This window comes from Chrysemys picta, chromosome 7, assembly GCF_011386835.1.
Source record: "Chrysemys picta bellii isolate R12L10 chromosome 7, ASM1138683v2, whole genome shotgun sequence".
Lineage (NCBI taxonomy): Eukaryota > Metazoa > Chordata > Testudines > Emydidae > Chrysemys > Chrysemys picta.
In genome coordinates, this window is record NC_088797.1 from 56316009 (window position 1) to 56336566 (window position 20558).

Consider the following 20558-nt stretch of genomic DNA (forward strand, 5'->3'; position numbering starts at 1 on the left):
TGTTATGAGGAGCACTCCAGGCACTACAAGTGGTACTTTGGCTTTTGACCACAAGGTGGAGACATAATTTAGCTCAAACGTTAGAGGCTGTAATCCAGCCCTCTAACGCAGAGGTTCCTGAGCTGTGGACCAAGGAGTACAGCTGACAATCTGTGAAAGTTGGCTGGCTCTTGTTCCCAGCTGTTTGTAAGGGGTCCCAGGTGTTTACCACAAAGATAATCTTGGAGGCCTATAAAGCAGCTGTATGCAAGGAGGGGCAGTCATCCTACTACAGCTGTCTCAGCTATGAGCCAGTGCTACACAGGAGGAGGAAAGCAAAGCCACAACCATTAGGAACTGGAGTCTCTGCATGGACAGGAGACATTGGCAACCAGCAGAAGGGAAGTGTCCTGGGAAAAAAGCAACAGGGTAACACATCCAGGGAAGCAGGGACTTATCTGCAAGGGAGCAGCAAGAAGCTGAGAGCTGAATCAGATGGTGAGTTTTTTTTTTTTTTGGGGGGGAGGGGAATGAAACACGAACAACATTTCTGGCATCAAATAAAATAAAGTTAAAAAACAAACACTTCTTTCCCATCGTTATCACTGCACGCAAGCTACTGCTGTAGCAGACACAGGGGAAGCAAGGAGACTGGGGCAAAGGTGGGTCTGTACAATCGGAATGGGGTGGGAGGTGGAGCTGTCGGACAGGCTTTGAATATGGCACATGAATACATTCATTAACACCTGATCGAACTGATGCTTGCTCCTTCCAGGAGGATCCCTAGTGCTCTGACAGCAAGCTGGGGTGAGAGGGGTGGGATTAACTTGCAGCCAGGGGCTCTCTGGTCCTTCCAGGAGGTGGCAATATGCTTACAGGGCAACAGGGGGTGACAATCCCCAGAGCAGCTAGGCTGTGTTCCTTCGGGGTAGCTTGCCAGCACTGGCGGTAAGCTCGTCAGAAAGATGACAACAGGGCACTTTAAAATCAGCAAACCATTCTCTCCCCCTTACTCCCCAATCAGCCCATCATTGATTCACTTGCAAATCACCCACAAAGAATAAGAAGAGCCCTGGGAACCAGTCTGCAACCTATTTCCCTTCCCTAATACTACCAACACACAGGCGGGGGAGCCAGGAGGGAGCAAGAGCGCCCAGGGACTGACTACAGCCAGTTTCCCTATCGACACCACCACCATGCAGACAAAGCCACCAGGAAGGAGTGATTTGATCATGGTCCAAACACTTCGTACTACAGCCACGTTGTTAGGTTTCTACTTAATGGTCAATGCACTTAGCAGGAAAGTTGAAATAAGATTTTATCCTCCTGAGAGTACATACATCTGTGGCAAGGATACAGAAATCGATATAGGAAGAAGCAGAGATCAGAACGTGAGACAGGAGATCACGTCGGCAAGCAGGCACTAAATGAAAGTCTGCTTATGCGGGCACAGTTTACAATTCAAACTCAGTATAAAGTCCACCCAAGCAGCCCCTCGTGAAGCTCCTGACCACACTGCTGGTGAGGCAGAGGGGAAGACTTCCCATCAATACACACGCTCACACTAACATTTTTTATTTTATTCAGTAACAAAAAACAAACACATTAGTCACCGATAGGGTAAGTTATAAATACAAGAAGTACGGTAGTCAGCACACAGCTAATTTAATTCCAGAGGGACCAGAGGCCTCTGTTTTCCTGGCTTCCAAGGGAGAGGAGACCTCTGTACTCAAAGGCACAATCTCTACCCATGGTACGCTCATTCCTGAGCGTGCTTAGTATCAAAGTAACATCCATACTTCTTTTGCCAGGGACTGCTTCCTGCTCTCAGACACTGACTCAGAAGCTGCAGGTGGAAAACGATCCCCCTACATCACCATCGTCCTACACTGGCTCTGGCAGCTCAGACTATTAAACATCAAAACATACAGCAAGTTCCTTACTGAGGAAAGCAGGGAAACTACTGCGGCTGCAGCCTCTCTAGCAGCTGCTGGAGCTCACATGAAAATCTATCTACAGAGGAAGGCAAGGATGGGGGGCAGGCAGCTCTGAAGCACTCCAAGCCAGGCTGCTCCTAAGACTGTTCCTAATATACTACAGCATGCTGCAGCAATAGACCCAACCACTGCAGTGACCCTACTGTAAGCCAGAATGCTTGGGACGAGGCTCGTACTGTCACATACTTTCTAAAATGGGTGCGCCTACAGATTCTCCCGCCCTCAAAAGACGACTCTCTGGCAGGAGGCAGGAATTCTAGCTCCCTGCTGCACATAATGTGCTTTCCTTTTGCTGCAAATCTCCTTGTGTCACACGGGACGGGCAAGCAGGCCACACTGTGCAATACATAGAAGGTGCAGAGGTGACAGAGGGGCTTTGGCCTGGTCCACACTAACCCCCCACTTCGGACTAAGGTACGCAAATTCAGCTACGTTAATAATGTAGCTGAATTCGAAGTACCTTAGTCCGAACTTACCGCGGGTCCAGACGCGGCAGGGAGGCTCCCCCGTCGATGCCGCGTACTCCTCTCGCCGAGCTGGAGTACCGGCGTCGACGGCGAGCACTTCCGGGATCGATCCAGGATCGATTTATCGCGTCTAGACCAGACGCGATAAATCGATCCCAGAACATCGATTGCCTGCCGCCGGACCCAGAGGTAAGAAACAAAGGGTAAGTCTACACTATCTGCACTTGCAGAACGGTACACGCACATGCCAGTTGGGAGGGGGGTGGGGGTGGAAGGGGCAGGGTGTGTGGCAGGGGGAGGTTTCAAGCCACCAGAGGCAAGCAAGAGTTGTCACAGGATACATATTTGGCCCCCTGGAATCGTGAACCTCATTATGCACCGTTCAAGAGCTTCGGGACTGCAAAGGTTCCTTACATTCAAATCAACTTCTCTCGAAAACTCCAGAGGGCTCTTGAAATCTCCTGGGGAAAAAAACCCCACTTAACATTAATTTCCAATAATGAATTAAAAGGTATTCCTCCCTCATGCAAACCAAACCTGATAACAACGTTTACTTCTCTGTCTCCCCGACTCATGGCAGAGCAACTGGCTTCACGCAAAACAGCAAAGGGATTATGCATATGCTGCCCTGAACTTCTTAACCCTTGTTCCTGCTTCCATTTGTCACCAGCGACACAATGCCCCACAATCATGTCACCTCTATGGCAGAGGCCATTCTCCCTCACTCAAAGGCAGAGGTAGCAGTTCCTTCTCTTGTTGCACCTGTCAAGTGGGCAGAGACTGCTCTGAGCTCCTGCTGCCCTGCCTGAACAATACGGAGCTCTATGGCTTTAAGCCCTCATCTTTGTTGGATGGAAGCAGGAGGACAGACACAGGGGACCTGGGAACTGTGGCAGACAAAGACAGCAGGAATGTTATGGAAAATGAAGGGCTCAGCTGGTGCCTGCAGTGAGGTCACAATCCTGGGCGGGGGATGCTGCAGTCTGTGGCTCTGGAAGCAAAGGAGATGTCACAAACTGAGCACCGCAGGACCCAGCAAAAGGGGAAGCTAGACTGGGGCAAGAAAGCCATGGAAGGGGGTTACCCAAACAATTTGCGTAGAAGCTGTTCTCTGCTCCTGCATGCAAGTCCCTCTCTAAGCCAGGGAGAGGCTACACAAGTCCAGCAAAACACATCAGCCAGGTTCTTGCACCAATCTCTTAACCACACTGCAGACTTAGGGGAGGTCACATCTTGCCCCATGGCCTGCTTCAGGGAGTCCAAGAGGTCCAGAGAAGCTTGAAGCAGGGAGGGTATCATACTGGGATGCAGTGGATGGGGGAGCCAGGGGCAGGGAGCCATCTGCCAAGGATGCCCTATGTCTGATGGGGTTTTCCAGTTCAGCGTTTAAGCCACGGATGCCAGTGATGGGGAGATGGTTAGCTGTCAATCACAGCTCCTGAGGGGTTGGTTCCACCTTCCTCTTCCCGTCACCGGTGTGTGCTAGAAATTGGCATGTCCACCACTTTTCCATACAGCCTCAGTTTGTTAACCTGGTCCGAAGAAGCAGCAGAAGAAATCCCCACCCGTGCCTGGAATTCCTCTCCTGCCGCACCTCAGTGCATGCCCCAAGCACTGCTCCTGGTGTGAGAAAGCTAGGTACACAGCCCCTAAGCACCTGACCTAAGGAGTTGTGTGGCATGTGAGCGCACACATACAAACTATGGAGAGTGTCTCTCTGGGCCTTCAGCAAAGTGGAGCCTCCCCATACCCACTTCAAGTCAAGAAACAATGCGGCTGCTGGGATTTAGGAGGGCCACCATGTCTAATGGCTCTGAGCCATTTCTACTCTGTAGAAAGGTGGTTTGGCACACACCTGCCACAGCTGCACTCAAATTCCTTTGGTTTAGGCAAGGAGGAGAAGTTATGGCACACTGCCACGCATTCAGGGTCTTCGGTATCTCGCAATCCCACCCTTCCCCGTCACATCAATTTCAACGCAACTCCAGACACTGCTCAGCCAAAAGACCAGGGATCATACTCTCCTGTTCGGGTTGCGTCTTGCTCAGCACCATAGGACACTCCCCACCGTTGCACAGTGAGGAGGACCATGTGGGTGTCAAGTAAGCAGCAGAAGGCCTAATTTCAGAAATTGGGCTCCACGGCAGAGCAGAAAGAGGGGCAAGGCTGGTTCTAGGTCACCTGGCCAACTGTGTGGTGGCTCATGCCAAACCCGTGAGTTAGCTCAGTCAAGTCTGACCTATGGCTATGAGAAGATTGAGGGATTTGCTAATTGAATGCAGTGGTTCTGTAAGGAAGCGGAGAGTGAAATACGACAATTTCTTTCAACGGGAAAGATGCAAAAAACTTAACCAGAATGAGGCAGACCCCCATGTTCTAATCCCATCCCCACCATCCACGCAGTCTGTGACTCTGGGCAAAGCACACAGTTCTATGCCTCAGTGTCCCCACCCACACAATGGGGAGAATACCACCTCTCAACAAACAGGTGTTAGCAGTTTGGGAGTCTGAAGACTGGAAGAATTACCCAAGTGCTAAACATTATCACCTCCAAGGACACACCACTGCTCCCTCCACTCCTTCCTTCTGAGCTGACAGCAGTGCTGTCCCTATAGCACCTTTGCTATAGGGACAGCTGGGGGTTTCCCTGGTAGATTTGGGGGTGGACAACTTCCCAGGAACCAGGCTTCAGTGAACGAGACCCTCTGCAAGAGAGCACCGAAGACTGCTATTCTTCACGAAGCAGAGACCGTCACTTTAAACTGCAGAAGTAAACTGAACACTAGAAAAAGAGGGGAGGGCCGAACAAGCTGCAAAATAACTTCCTTTGGAGATGGCGCTCTCTCTCGGGCAGGAAATACAGACACCTGATGTCTGACATCATTCCCGCTGGGCACTATCAGTCCTGAACGGGAGGCTTGCAACCTCGCTTCAAGCCTCGCAGGAACCCAGCTCTCAGTTCCATCCCCTGTAGCACCTCCACGGAGTCCAGCTCTTGATTCGACACAAGGATTCGATACAACACGATGCTCAACTTCAAAGTCAAACCCTGTTCCCACCAAGCAGCTGCGAAGGGGAAGTCACCCTAGAAATCTACCCCTTCAACACCGAACGTCCCCTTGTGAAACCAGCTCATGCTAAATCCTCTGTGGGCAAGAGAGCACAGCACACTCACCTGCAGCCAACTCAAGCGTCAGTGCCACGAGCAAGTGCAGTGCAGTGCAGTACGGTGCTTATAGCAGCACATTTATCGAGTACCCATCACTATGGTATCTGGTCATGAAAACTAATTGCATTCTATGCAAAAGCCTTACTCCCTTTCCCCCTCCACCTGTGGGATCTCAAAACACCATGCACGGGCACACAAATGGGACACAGCTGCAGAAACATTGCACTGTTGAATAGGGCTGATTCTACAGGGAGGTGCCATTAGAATCCAGAAATATGCAACAGGACCTTATCCAGCTTCCTTCCCACACGACTGGTTCCATCCTCAACATGCTCACAACACTGCCCAGTATCTCCTCAGCCTGTGGCTCATACCACAAGGTGAGCATTGTGGCCAGGGGCTCCCTGGAGAACAGGGTCCTACGCTGCCACATAGGTCTAAGGGCACCACTGCTGGTTAGCACTATAGCCTGTGTCTTTCAGACCTTCCGTCATCCCCCTCCAATAAAACAAAACCCAACTCCAAACACACACAGCCTTTAAAACTCATCTGCCCCCACAACCAGAGGAAAGCCAGGTGGAATGCATTTCCTCTCCAAAATCCATGTGCAAAGGGCTCCATGAAATCACACCTGTGCAAAGGCTCCATGAAATCACACCTGGGCATGCAATCAGAAAGGTGTGGGGGAGGAAAGAGACAGCCAGAATCCCAGGGCCTGGAAAATGATCCTCCGCTCATGCTCAATGGCCATTTAGGGGGCGGATGCTCTAATCAGTCTTGCCCCCCATCCTCCCAGGAAAGCAGATGGTGAAGTGGGAGGGGAATGAAACACATGCCTTTTAACAGAATGCCCTATAGAATTTCACAGAGACTGATTTCCCTGCTGTAGACTTCCACAGGATGCTTTAAACCCAATAGAAAGGTGTAAGCGTCCTTCATTACATTCCATAGGTTTCTGTTCCAGCCCTGTTAAGTTATACAGGATTTCTCCAAGGGAGGAGGGAAAAGGGAGATAAAGCAAGGGGAGAGCTCAGGCTGCTCCCTGCCAAATGGGGGGGGAGAGGAGGGGGGAGACAGGCTGGGGAAGGATGGCTGATCTTCCTGCTGCTAACGTGGAGGTCAGAATAAGGGGGCAAATTTCCCCCCCTTGAACACTACAAAATCACACACTTGAGGGCTCCAGCAACTTTGCTGAGAAGAGACTTGAATGACATTGTGCCAGGGGCCCAGGCCAGCCCCAGGGCCCAGGAGAGCTGCATGTCAAGATGCACAGAGAAGCAGTGGCAGCAGATGAGGGGGAAGGCCTAAAGAGATTAACCTGTTTATCTCTTCGGTTAAGTCTCTTACTGGCTAATGGCCACAGACCGATGGCAGCATCAGGACTAAAAATAAGAGCTCAGGCATTACCAGTGACTTCCTGTGCAGGCGATGACACTGGGAGGGGTCACAGAGAAACCTGCTCCCAGCTCCTGAGGCTCAGCTGTAGGCCGGTAGGAAAACCTCTCTCTGAGGCGGCAAGAGGAGGGAAACATACCAGACAGCTCTCACTGCTCCAACAGCCCAGAGCCTGTGCAGTCTCCTGCTCCACCACTGCCACTCCCTTAGGGAAATAGACCCTTCGCACCGGATCCAAATTCTGCAGCAGGGACCCAACAGCAGAAGTGAAGCTCACACAAATAGGACCTACCAGATCACGTCCACAAGGCGGACCAACCAAGGCCCCAACCATGCTCAGCTCAGTCTCCACTTTCTAGAGGTGGTGTGTCTGTGTAAGAGACATTCTCCTTTTGACATACCTGTACCATGGTGAATCCAGCCCAGAAGGCCTGACCCATGGAGGTCACAGGAGGATCCCTGGTAATTACAAGACACTTTACTATTATTCACTATAGTGATTTCCCAAACAGCAGGAACTTGAGAGGTATCTGGGGGAGGGGGAACGGTTCCTCACAGTTCATGCTACTGTTCCCCAAACCTCAAATCCCATGTACCAGAGGGAAAGTGTGGCCCTTAATGTAACAGCTGAGCACCAGCTATCTATCAACCAGCGTTGAGGCTACAGGGCTCCATCAATGGAAATAGAAGCAGCAGAGCCATGGAGTTTGTGTGCACAATAAAACACAGTTGATTTCCTAATTGAACAGAATATGTCCCAGGCAGGGGCCTCCAAACCACACTGGGCTGGGTCTGGGAATGTTTTGGATAATTATTCTTCAGATGTGTTTGGGGAAATTTTGACCATTTGGCTCTCTGTACTGTATGGTCTAAAACCGCAATGAGCAAATGGCAAAACTAGGATTAAAACTCAGGAACCTCTAGTTCCTGTGCCCAAATTCAGTCCTCTACACCAGGGCTGTGGCGTGAGAGCTGGAATAATGTGAGGGAGATGTGGCATGGATTCACTGCTTTAGACATGGGCTACTTAGCCAGCCACAAGATAAGTGATTCCAATACAAAATTTACCCAGGTATATGCATAGCCGCTGATAGTCCAAGTGTATCAGAGACAGTACATATGAACAGTCAGATGGGGTTCACACACCCCTTAGGTTGTCTGCTGCCACGACAGGTACAGCCAAGAATACAGTATCCTCACTCCTGAGCCTACACAACGACTCCCCTTTTACATGTCCTACATTGCTAGTCTCTCATCTTATGTATAACTCACACTGATTTTCTAACTATTTCTAGCTGGTTAGGAGAATTATCAGGCCAGGATCTTAAGGAATTTATCACATCAGAATTTGGAAATGAAAAGGACTTGTTAGAGCTCCCAGTCCTTCACCCTACAAGGGCAGGTGGAGTCCCGTACCAATTAGAATGATATTCGACTGGACTCCATGACTAACAAAGATGGAAGTTTTGGGGAGGGGGGGGGGAACAATAATTGAAGGAGTGACTGATTTAGAAAATACAATATTGAGTACTGGTGGTAGAGACGAATTAATCAACCCAGCGCACAACTCTCGTGAGTATGAGTGGGAAATGCAAATGCAGGAAAGCTGGCATTAGTCATGCAGGATTTACTGAAGGAGCAATGAAAGTGGAAACAGGTCCCACAGAAGTCTCTCCCTCCAGCTGGTCTGTTAAAAAGGGATATTTTGCAGTGGGTCTTAGAGCAAGAAATGATCACTGAGGGTTCCACAGGTAAGGACCAGGAGCCAGCACAGAGAACAGAGCCTTGCAGTGACATGCACCATCAGTCTTAAGTAGCAAGCAAGCTGCAGCATGACAGGCTAGCGATAGCTTGTGTGGCCTTCCTGGCCAGTACCAGGCAGGGAATGCTGCAGGAGTTTAGCTGGAGAGGATAAGTGCATGGATCACTGTTGCTAGGGCTGCATTTGAGAGGGGGATGCAGTCTCCTAGCCCATCACAGATGCAAGGTAGTATTTTGGATCAGTTTGGATGTCCAGGAGTAGCTACAGAGAACCCCGAGGCTGCACACCACCTTAGAAGTCAGGGAATGGGGACGAATGCCCTTTGCAGATAAGCAAGGCTGGAGCTCCTATGAGTTTTTCCAGTCTTCTCTACTTCCTATCACCATGATGTCTATTTGCCATGTCTGAGCCAGCTCCTGACCCAGGAGGCTGTATTTATTTTAGGCCTGCTGGCTATCCTCATGATGCAAATGCACTATATTTGTGCCTTTCCACTGGATAAAACTTGCCTGAACACCACTCCACTCTAGTGATGCAACATGCTCCCAGGATGATTAAGGCACGCTAAGATGGTGGGTACAGTCTGACCCAGACCTGGGCACGAATAAACAGCCCAGCCTAGACAAGCAATTTTAATTTTGTAACAAATTTATTGTAGCAGATTAACCCAACTATTTGCCTTCACTCCTCCAATTTCTGAAAAAGAGGAAGTAACGGGGCCTTATTGAGTGTTTTGGTTTTATGCTATAGCATCCCATCTCTCAGAGCCGTGTTAGTCTGTATCAGCAAAAAGAATGAGGAGTACCTGTGGCACCTTAGAGACCAACAAATTTAAAGGTGCCACAAGTACTCCTCATCCCATTTCTGATTCCAATATGCCGATTGCCTTTTCGCCAAACCTTGTCACTTCCAGCCCATAACTGTTACGCAGCATTGCTCCGTGCTCCTTCCCAAAGGCAGCTCCTATCACTGGTGCTACATGCACGGTCTATTTAGTTTGTGAAGTGCTTTGGGATCCTACAGGAAGAAAGGTGCTAGTAAAGGTAAGATGTTAGAGAAATTCCCAACTCTAGCAATTCGCTCCCACCACCCGAATGTCATTCTGCTAGACTACAGCTCTGTGGGCACACTGTGTCGCCCCTGCATAGCTACCGGAACTGAGATTGGAGTTGCCCTGCAATAGCGGCTATCACTATTAGCAAGGCTAATACACTAGGGGTATGGCTACAGTGCAATCCTGGGGCACAAGGGCAGATAGACCCAAGCTAACTTTAACTAGCTCAGGGACTGGAGCAGTGAGACCATGGCAGTGTGCGTTATACAAAGCCTGTTCAGAATGCCAGCTAATTACTCGCCTGTGCTACCAGAGCTTCACTTTTCGGTATCCAAGCTAGCTAGGAGTAAAGCTAACTCGGGTATCTCTGGACGTGAGTGCAATGTAGTCATACCCTAAGAAGTCACATGGAGAATAGCAGCATCTTTTCTGTAATCTGGACAAATTCATTTCATTTCCCTTAACTTCTGGCCTTTGAGAAGTATTTACAAAAGGGGTGGGGAGGGGTGGGGGGGAAGAGGAGGAAAGGTAATAGTCAGGTTTGTTGTGACACCTAGCATTCTGAAAAATCCCTGGACTTTCTTCCACCTGGAGAGGGAAGAGCGTGTAAGTGCTTCTTACTCCATATGTAAACATCCAGCCCGTCCTATGACATCTTCCAGCTGAGGATCTCACCAGTGCTCTATAAATTACTTTAAATTAATCTCAATATCCCAGTGACAAAGAGGTCAGTTTACAGCAGGGGAAAGTGAGGCCCAGAAGCATCCATTTACTTGAGAAGCCCAACCTGATGCTCCTGGGCCCAAATTTCTGTAAGTGCTGAGCGCCCAAACAGCTCCAATGGACTAACTGGAGGTAAAGGGGCTCAACACTTCTAGAAAAAGAATCAGGTGCAAGTAGAGCACCCAAAATTAATGAAACAGTGAGATGCCCAAGGCCACAAAGAAAACCTGTGGCAGAGCCAGAAACAGGCCCACCTCCCCCCACAATTTCCAACAATCTAGTTCCCTGTTTTAAGCCTCAGAGCTTGGGGCATCTGTCTGCTGCAGACACTATGGTGGCAGCTAAGCAAAATGGCTCCAATTTACCACTCTGCAGTTTTCCCTCCCTCCCCACCACATCCCAATAAAAGACTAGACTCAAAACAGGGAATTCTTTGCTGTTTCAACACATTTACCCTTTTCATTTGAATATTAACATGGGAGCCTGCACTGACCTCGACCCCTATATTTAAGTCCTCCGACTCTTTCCAGTATAAAGGATTTGTGAAACTATGTACTGTAACACAGAAACCTCCATTGCATGAAGCAAAGCTTTGAACTTCACCAGGGGAAGATCCCTGGGGTCAGGAAAGTGCCTTTTGCTGCTGTGGTACAATCCCATTCAGTTTTGACTGAATTAGAAACTCCTGAAACATTACTGTTTCTTTTCTGTAGGTTGTGGTGTTACTGCTCCACCTTGAAAGACTGTTCAGGGTTTTTGCCTTGCTAGGTTTGGGCCCCTGCTGCTGGAGCAGGTGTACCAGACCAGGCATGCAGAGGACAAATTGGGCCAAACTCATCCAGGACACAGCATCTCTCACTTTTTTGGGGTAAGGGGGAAGATGGGCCACCGGACTACAGCACAGAGCAAAAGGGTTCTCTGCCCAAATTCCCCAGGGATGCGGGATGAGAAGCGCCGGAGGAGAGAGAAAATAATGGCAAGTGGGAACCAAGAAAGCATGAATTCTAGATTCACTTCTAATGACTGGTGTTGATTTTTTACTCTTTATAGCTCTTAAATCAGGCCTCAGATGCCCTGGAGAGAGGTTATATAATCTGGGATTAGAATCCAGCTCTCTACAGCAGTCCCAAATCCCATCAATTTAGCCCCACTGCCTCTCAAAGAGCCTACCATAGCTTTGTCCTTTCCTATGCTATCTGTTACATAGAGCTACTTGTGCACAGGGTAACCCATTCTCTCAGTGTGTTACGCATCCTCCTTTAGTGGCTGGTTCGCTAAAGGGGGTGAAGGCCTGCTGCTGCCAGCCAAGCTAGTTATTCCTGTAGCTCAAGTAATAGATGTCTGGCTGAAGAGGCAGGGTTCAAACTCTACTGACACTTAATGAACAGTTGGAGGGGGGGAAAAAAGGCTTCCCTGGGACCATGTATTTGCACACGGAGTTTGTTTTTAAACCTTTTTTCTGCAATTTTAAATATATACCAAAAACAATGTTAAGTACGTTTAGGTTGGTTAAACACTTGAAATCTAGGCTATGCGAAGTTTAATGCTACCTGTGCACTCTTAATTCTATCTCTTGTGTGTATGCATTATGACAGTCTCATTCCACGGTCGGACACTGGATGCCTGGGGCCTGACTGTCAGAAGTGCTGGGCACTCATAACTGCAACTAAAGCTGTGAATACTCCGTGCATCTGGTCATAAGACGGTGTAGTCTAGAGAGAGGAGCACAGGGTTGGGTGTTCGGAATTGCCTATGCTAGTGACAGAATTTGGGATTTCCTAACTTCTGGCATTTCCTGATTTTAAAGCGTTTGACTTTGCAAAAGGTTTTTGTTTTGTGTTTAATGTAAATATTAAAATGCTTAAGTCAAATCCCAGGAAGATACTGCAGCATGTTTCTAATTTCAGCATAAACAAATTTTCCGACAAGACAAATTGAGGAAGCAGAATAAAAACATCCTCTTGATTTGGAAGATTCTCATGGGCCCAACTCACAAAAACCTGGTTCTGTGCATTCAGGATAGTGGCACCACTTACTGGTAAGTAAGACCCACCAAACCGTATACACAAAAGCAGTGGAGGAAGTATTAGCCACGCTTACTGTGCCACTCAACTAACAGGCCACAGAATATTTTGCTCCAAGGGCTAGTTTCTTCTCATCTGCACACTAGTGTCCTGGACAACATCACTACAGGGGTTCATTTCCTCTTTGACTGACAGCCACTTCCTTCTCCACACAACAGGCCACTTCCGGCTCTACACTTTTGCTGCCCTTCAGCACTATGGGGGATACATACTGTAATTCACCAGAGAGCTTTGTTCTGGTTTCGGTATAGCTGAAACCACCAGCCAATCTGGCTGCACACTTCAGGCGTCCATCAGTTTCTAATTTCCGCACATAAAGGAGAGACTTCAAACCACAGACGTGTTTTCTGCTCAGGCAGCTGTGCCTCTCTCAGATGGCTCCACAGTCCCTAGAGTAGGATTGTGGTGTCCTGTGTGCAAATACTTCCCCCTCTTTCCATAAAAGGCAATTGTACACGTACACAACACTGAGAAGTTACACGTTCCAAAGCCCCTGGGCCCCATATGGAAGACGCAATGGGTCCAAGAAGAGGAGAGTCTTGTTTCAAAGACTATCCATATATACAGAAATTTTCCTCGAGCATGGTCTAGAACACAGCACTGCTGTTTATTATTGGTAAATCACCATTCAATGCTAGTCAATGTACTTACAACATTTCAGTTCTTTATTTCACATTTTGGCCAAGTGTGTCAGCGTTAAAAGGGGCAATAGAGAGGTTTTTATTTTCAGCTTTAGCTTTTTAAATGTGAGCCAGGTGGTGAGGAATGACAATCCATTGTGAGGAATCTAAAGTTACACTAGTCCAAGACTTGGCTTTATTTAGTCCCTGAACCAGTGCCAAAACTGACAGATCAAGATCTGAGAAGCAGGTCAGAACTTCAGAAACAGAAGAACTGGAAAGAAACATTTGATAAATAGCAACAGAGGGTCCTGTGGCACCTTTAAGACTAACAGAAGTATTGGGCGCATAAGCTTTCGTGGGTAAGAACCTCACTTGCATCTGAAGAAGTGAGGTTCTTACCCACGAAAGCTTATGCACCCAATACTTCTGTTAGTCTTAAAGGTGCCACAGGACCCTCTGTAGCTTTTTACAGATTCAGACTAACACGGCTACCGCTCTGATATTTGATAAATATACATTTCTGCAGTGCATTCCACCTGAAGATCTGAGAGCGCTTTACAAATATGACAGTACTCCTGCCCAAGGCCATCCAGGGACTCAATCACAGAGTCAGGCATGTAACAGAACTCCTAGACCCAGCCTTTAATCTTCTCAGGAAAGTCTGGAGCAATGACACACAGTATTAGCACCTATGCATATCAAGTCCAAGATATCAGACCTTAAAACTGTGTCAGGTTGATAGCTGTCATATTTCCTCTCACACAATTTTCCATTTAAGTTTAACAATTGCTGTCCCAGGAACAGGACAAGGCAATGCTCCATGCAGCCTGAAACTTGCAGAACTGTTTTTCACAGCTATGAAGTATTTGCTCTTTAATTAGTGATTCATTAACTGCTCAAATCATGTTGGAACTGAAGGGGCAGAAAAAGTAAAATGGCAATCAGAGTGACATTTTAATGTTCCAATACCTTGGAACGTCACAGTGCTGGAAACACTTTGGCAGAGCCAATCAGTCTTTTCCAATCCCCCTGGACCTAGACCAACGACACAGAAAGTCTGCTCTGCCTACCATACAGGTTGGGCCCCGGAAACTTAAAATCCTTCCTTTCATTTCCAGGCTAGCAGAAACACTGCACTGCAGGAGACAGCAGAGAGGTCCAGGGAATGGTGGAAGAACCAGGCAACAACCAGGCTGTTTCCCGAGTAACCCTGCTGAGCTCTGGAGAGATGAATGCCAGGATGAGAGGACTTTGGGGAAGGGGAGTGTGCAATTCAGGGGGGATTTTATAAAGCAAACCTCAGAGGGAAAAGCCCCCCCACCACGCATTTATAAAGGCTGCAGCAAGTTAGGCAGCCAGCAGGGCTCGGATCACACTGCAGCAGGCTCTGGAATTGCCTCAGGAACTGGTTTCAAAGCCTCATTAGCCCACAGGCACAGTTTGTCAGGATTCATGTGTCCCAGGTTTCTTCCATCCCCATGCAGGGGTCTGACACGGTCTGTCTTCATTAGGAGCAAACAGCTGCCTGCTCCTCACACCAAATGGGGAAAGGCCGGAGCTGCCATAAAGCTTCCCATTGCTCTACCTACTGCAGTATCTTGCCACAGGCAGTGGCTAATAGCTTGTGCTTCAATGGAAAGTTGAAACATAACACAACTAGCCCAACAGATGTGGTTGTGCTTGGGGCAAGAGGAAGGGACATTCCTTCCAAACCCTCACAGCTTATGCCCCCAAATGGGAAAACCAATGCACCTTTTACCTCTGAACACTCACTCTCCACCCTAGAGCCTCCCAGCATCCCCCAGGCTCCCTCTTGAACGTGGGGATTGTTCCCTTGGCCACACTCTTTACCACACTTGTTAGAACAGCTCCAACATACACAGGACCCTACACCCGGCTAGGTGGGGCAAATAGAGATTGGCCCCAGATTCTAAGGAGCTTATGATCTAGAGGTACAGTGGGTGGCATACAGCTGTAGATCAATTTCTGATAATTTTTATATGACTTTACATTGTGCCTCTTCATATAACCTTGTGGTGGGTCTACCCACGTGTGACCTCTGTTTTCATGGGACTTTGTATCAAAGCCTCATTTAGAAACTTTGCATTCCCCTTGGTATAATATTATAGCCCCTAAGGATAGAATAAGATAGAAGAAAAATTTCCTTTTGCTAGCAGTAGAACAAGAGCTCTCCCCCCCCCCCCCCCACGACTCTTAATCAATTGCCCTGTTGAATGAATGAGGTGTGGATGAGCAAGGCATGGAAGGCAGCACCTTCAGACAGCCTCAACTATTGGAGAGGGGCTGGGAGCCAGACCCAAGGACAATAAAACGTGTCAAGTGGGCTCATTAAAGACAAGCAGACATACCTACGGCCTCGGGGGGTTAGAAGCAAGCACCTTCTTTTGGAAACACCCTCTTTGCAGCATTGGGACAACACTCAAAAGAAAGCAGCACAAAGGACCAATAAACACAGACACAGAGTTTAAATCTGGTATAGATTTGCATGAGAGGGAAGCTGCTATAAAAGTAAGGTGTCTTGCAGAGGACCCCGGGTCTCGTCTTGTCAACATGGGAGCATCGATCCGGATCGGCAGAAGCCCGGCTCCACCCCCTCCCCCATCTAACTCACCTGGCCAGTGAAGTTAAGGGGAGCAACTAATTGGTAACAACAAGACGGAGTGTGTTTGTGTGTGTGTGTGAGTGTAAGTGTAATATATTATATGCATATAATACAGTGTTAAGGAATACATGTATTACTAATAAATGTGGCGTTTTGCCTTATTCCCCCTGAAAAGATCCTGTGCAGTACTTTAAGTACAACACAGCACACTATCAGACAGAGGAGCAAAAGAAAGAACAAGCTCCATCCATCCTCCTCAAAAGCTTCGTTATTAAAGGAGAAGCTATTTTAGGCCTGCCGTGTGACACAAAAGGCTGCACTGTCTAGAAAGGGCTACGGAAGTTAGGAGAAGGTATCTGGGCACAGTGCAAAGAGAAGAAGGGTGAGAAATGGAAAGGAGTGCTCCTACCTCTCCAGACTCTCCCTGTGGTGTATCGTAGCCCTCACACGGTACTATTATCTGCATGACTAGACTAATCTGTGCAGCCGTTTCTGGGATACCTCAATATCTATTTTTAAGAAGTATAGTACAGCACAGGTTGCCAATCCTCCTCTCCTCAGGCAGAACTATTCATCCATTGAGGAGTAACACACATCCCTCCCAATGAACGTGGCACACCATGTGGGGGTGGCAACACATTAAAGCATGAGTGTAGTCAGATGAGTAATTATGTAAAAACAGCACCTTCTTACCACTGCTCTGCGTTGCTGAGTCAGATCTGTTCACACTACTGACGAAAGCTTTTACTACGGGGAGTCCTGCAGAACCAACACCGCTACAGGAAAGGGAGCTCGAGCATATTTTGCTTCACACAGCAAGACTGTCACCCGGGTTCCAGTGGCAAAACTTTTCACTGCCGGTGAAGTGGGAGCCCAGGAGAGCAGAGCTGGATTTGCAGATCACAAACAGCATTTGCAGCAGAGCAATTCGTATACAAGTCAAAAGGTGGCTTTTTCCCTGACAAGTAAGATCAGTAGGGGTCAGACAATAAATACGGAGCCCTACAATGTCATTCTTAGGGAATCACTTTTCTGACTAGATCTACAGTTTAAGGACTCCCATTTTTCATTACTGTTAATTAACAAGAGGTGCTTAAGCACATGACCATTACTGAATGCAGTTTACACTGCACAAACGCAATGCCCTCACCAAAGCAAGGGCAGGAGAAAGGTGAGAACTGACTTTATGGGAGGACAGAGGCTGATAATTGAAGAACAAGTGTTATTTGCATTTTGTGCGTGTCCACAGCACAGTTATTCAATGTAACTGAAAGGCTTTTAAAAAGGGACAGTTTAAGATCTCCGATCAGCAATTAAATAATACCTGTGTGGGCTTAAATATTACACGTATCAAAACTATTTCAGAATCACCACTTTCTTCTTTATCTGCCTTCTAAGACACATGTTCAAAAACTTCCAAGGGACTCACTTCTGATAGCTGAACACAGACCTTTGAATTCAAGGGTTGGCAGGCAAATAGGAGGAGGAGCCCATTTTCAAACAGACAGAGCCTGGATAACAAACTCTCAGCTGAAGGTCTGAGAGGAGCGCTGCAGTGGTAAGCTGTGCAAGCACTTCAGTCCTGCAGAGCGTCTGGGCCCTGGGAATCTGGCACACTCTCTATAGTCACAGGAGTTACCCCAGCTGATGCTTAAAGTCAGCACTTAAGAATCCAGGAGCTGGGCTGGCTCCCCAAATTATCTGGAGGTTTCAGGTGTCCCACAGAGACTGCAGGGTAACGGGGGCTGTGCTGTACTTTTTTAAATAGTTGAATTTGTAATTTAAAGCTTGCATATTGAACTGGCTAGTGATTCAGGGTCTTACTTTATTTGCAAAAAAGCTGTGCAGTGCACTTTTAATGCTTCAGACTGAAACTAATTAAAACTAACTGGATTCCTACTCCTATGGCTGAAAACAGGGTAGGTTGTTGATTTCAGCGCAGCTCACATTAACGAGAACATTGCTCATATTCACAGTGTAATAATTACTTTGATCCATTTATCATGTCCAGCTACTGTACAAACTTTTATCCTGGGAATATTGCTTTTCACTTCTTCCTTCACCAGGAGAGAGCACCTTCCCATGCTGGGAAGAGACTTATATGACAATAAGAACCACAATTTCTTCACATGTAGTCATACCTGGAAGTGACTATATAAATGTCACAGTGGGTTCCTATGTATGTCCCAAGTCAAACCTGCTCAGTTTCTAGCTAAAGCGAGTTTTCCTAACTGTCAGCCTGCAAAATCCCCCTGGGAACGAGCAGACAAACAAGCTGGGTTCTTTTTGGCTCATACATAACCACCAAAAACAGATTCTGAGTTTGGAACTTGGCTAATAATTGATGACTGGCATTCCACTACACATGCCTGCTCATGCTGTCCTATAAGTCTTGTTGTGCAGTAAACCACCACCAAAGCTAAAACAACACAAAAACCTTGTTACTAAAGTCAACAGACGACTCTGAAAACACAGAGCAGACTGGTAAGTAATTAAGGGATCGTTACTTTGCAGTTACTTTAATTACCATAACAAAATTAATCCTTTTATAATGTGGCAATCTGAAGTTTTCAGCTTCTAGTGCATGAGAGAGTGCTCTTGGGATTACAAAAAAGGAGTCTCCAGGTGGAAAGCCATTCCTTTCAGCCTGGAGCCCAAAAAGCAATGGTCAGTAAGCGTACTGTAACCCCACATGTGTGCATTAGCCCAATAGGGTCACATGCACTTTACAGACTGCTGGAGATGAAATAAATAAAGCTCAAAGCCAAGTGAAGACAAATGCAACTTCTCATCCACAGGTGAAAAAGTTGGCGAAGCTTTGGAAGTAAATATGAGCTCAGTGCCCGATCCAAGGGTCCACTCGGTCTACGATTCTGCCACCGACAGAGGCTAGAGCCTGATGTTTCAAGCAAAGGCAAAACCAGACAAGCCACAGTGTGTAACATACCATGGCATAGGGTAAAAAGGGGATTTCTTCCTGGCCCCGATGCTATGACCCAAAGGGAGAGGATTGAGAGCCCTTTCTACTTGCATCACTGGACATGCTAACTTTAGTTATACAGAAGCGTCTCATCCTTCTTCCTGATCCAAGGAATCTGCCTCAAGAGACTGACAGCAAGTTCTACAAGTTGGCTGTATAGAAGAGTTAATTTTTATGGGTCTCCCCAAAGGTGTCGCTCTTTATGGGACAGGCCAAAATGGAACACTGGCTTTCACAGCACGCTTAATTTCTGTCACATCTTCTCTTACTGTTCTCCCTTCCATTCAATTCCCCCTCCCTCTTATGGAAGCGCCTTCAACACCTCTACATTACTTTTTCTATTGCCTTTCCACTGCCCTCTATGGGGAGTTTTAGAACAGATAATCCCAACTGAATGCAGCATCCAAGGCACATGTAACAAAGTGCACAATGGCTTTAGAATATTTTCGTCATTGTTTTCTATCCCCATCCAAATACCACTTGGCATCTTATTCTTGGGTTTTTGACAACGCACGCACAATGAGCAGATTCACTGAGCTCCAACAAGGCCTAGATCTTTTCCTTGAGAAATCAGAACCAATTCATAACCCACTGGTAGTTAAATTGTTGATTGTTACCTCATATCTTCTTGTCCTTTTGCTAGGTCCCTCTGCAGTTCCACAAAATTTCCAGCTATCCTAAATAACTGTGGAACCAACAAATTTCACCTACCTTTGCTACTCATCCTATCTTCCAGATCATTAACATGTTGAACAAAGCTCCCAAATACTGATCCCTGGGGCCCTTCACTACTAATCTCTTTCCATCCAAGTACTGGCCATTTCCTCCCACTTTTCATTTTCCACCCGACTAGTTTTTAACTTACAACAGGACATCTCACGTGTGGTTACTAGATTCTCATAACAGCTACTTGGAAAGAATTTTATTAGAAATCCACATAAAGTACAGCCACAATTCTGTTAACGATCACAAAGTTGGAAAGGAATGACTTACCTTTAAAGCCATGCTAGTTTGTTAGTATCATAAAATCAAGGTGCTTTCTAGTAGTATATAGCTACTTTCCAGGATCTCAAATGCGTTTTCCATAAGGTCAATCTTTTCAACCACCCCGGGAGACAATACTTCCCTTTCTCCATTTTACAGACAGGCAACAGAGGCACACAGAGACCAAGGCATGATCTACCCTCCATTTAGGTTGACACAACTATAGTGCACAGTTAGGTCGATAGAAGCTCAGCGAGGTGAAATTCCTACAGCAACAGAAAAACCCCTTCAGTCACTGTAGGTTGCGTCTACACTATGGGGTTACGCTGGCATAGCTACAGTTCCATAACTAGACCACTGTAGTCCCTGTAGTGTAGACGTGGCCTAAGTGATCTGCCCAAAGACACATAGCAAGGAAGAATTAAAACCCAGTTTCCCAATTATGCCATCCAAAGTTTCTGTGATTGACTCAGCTACTTTTCCTGGTTCTGAGATAAAGCTATGCTTATAACGCCTCTGAGCTTTTTTTAGTATATGGATGGGGAATATGGCTGTCACACTCAAGTACAGTAGCTTGAATTAGTGACAAATAAGCTTATAGCTAGCAGTTCAGTTCCTTCAGATCTCACAGATGAAGGTTTCCCTATCTGCGTGATTTATTACATTTCAGTTCCTTCAGCTAGCTGTCTCACCATTTTTAAAAAATGATTTGCATCAG

General features: G+C 47.2%; 1 protein-coding gene across 50 annotated transcripts in view; it reads right to left on the reverse strand.

Moving 5' to 3' along the window:
• CAMK2G (calcium/calmodulin dependent protein kinase II gamma) overlaps window positions 1–20558 on the reverse strand; it is a 164769-nt gene that overhangs the window by 120522 nt on the left and 23689 nt on the right. The window lies entirely within an intron of this gene.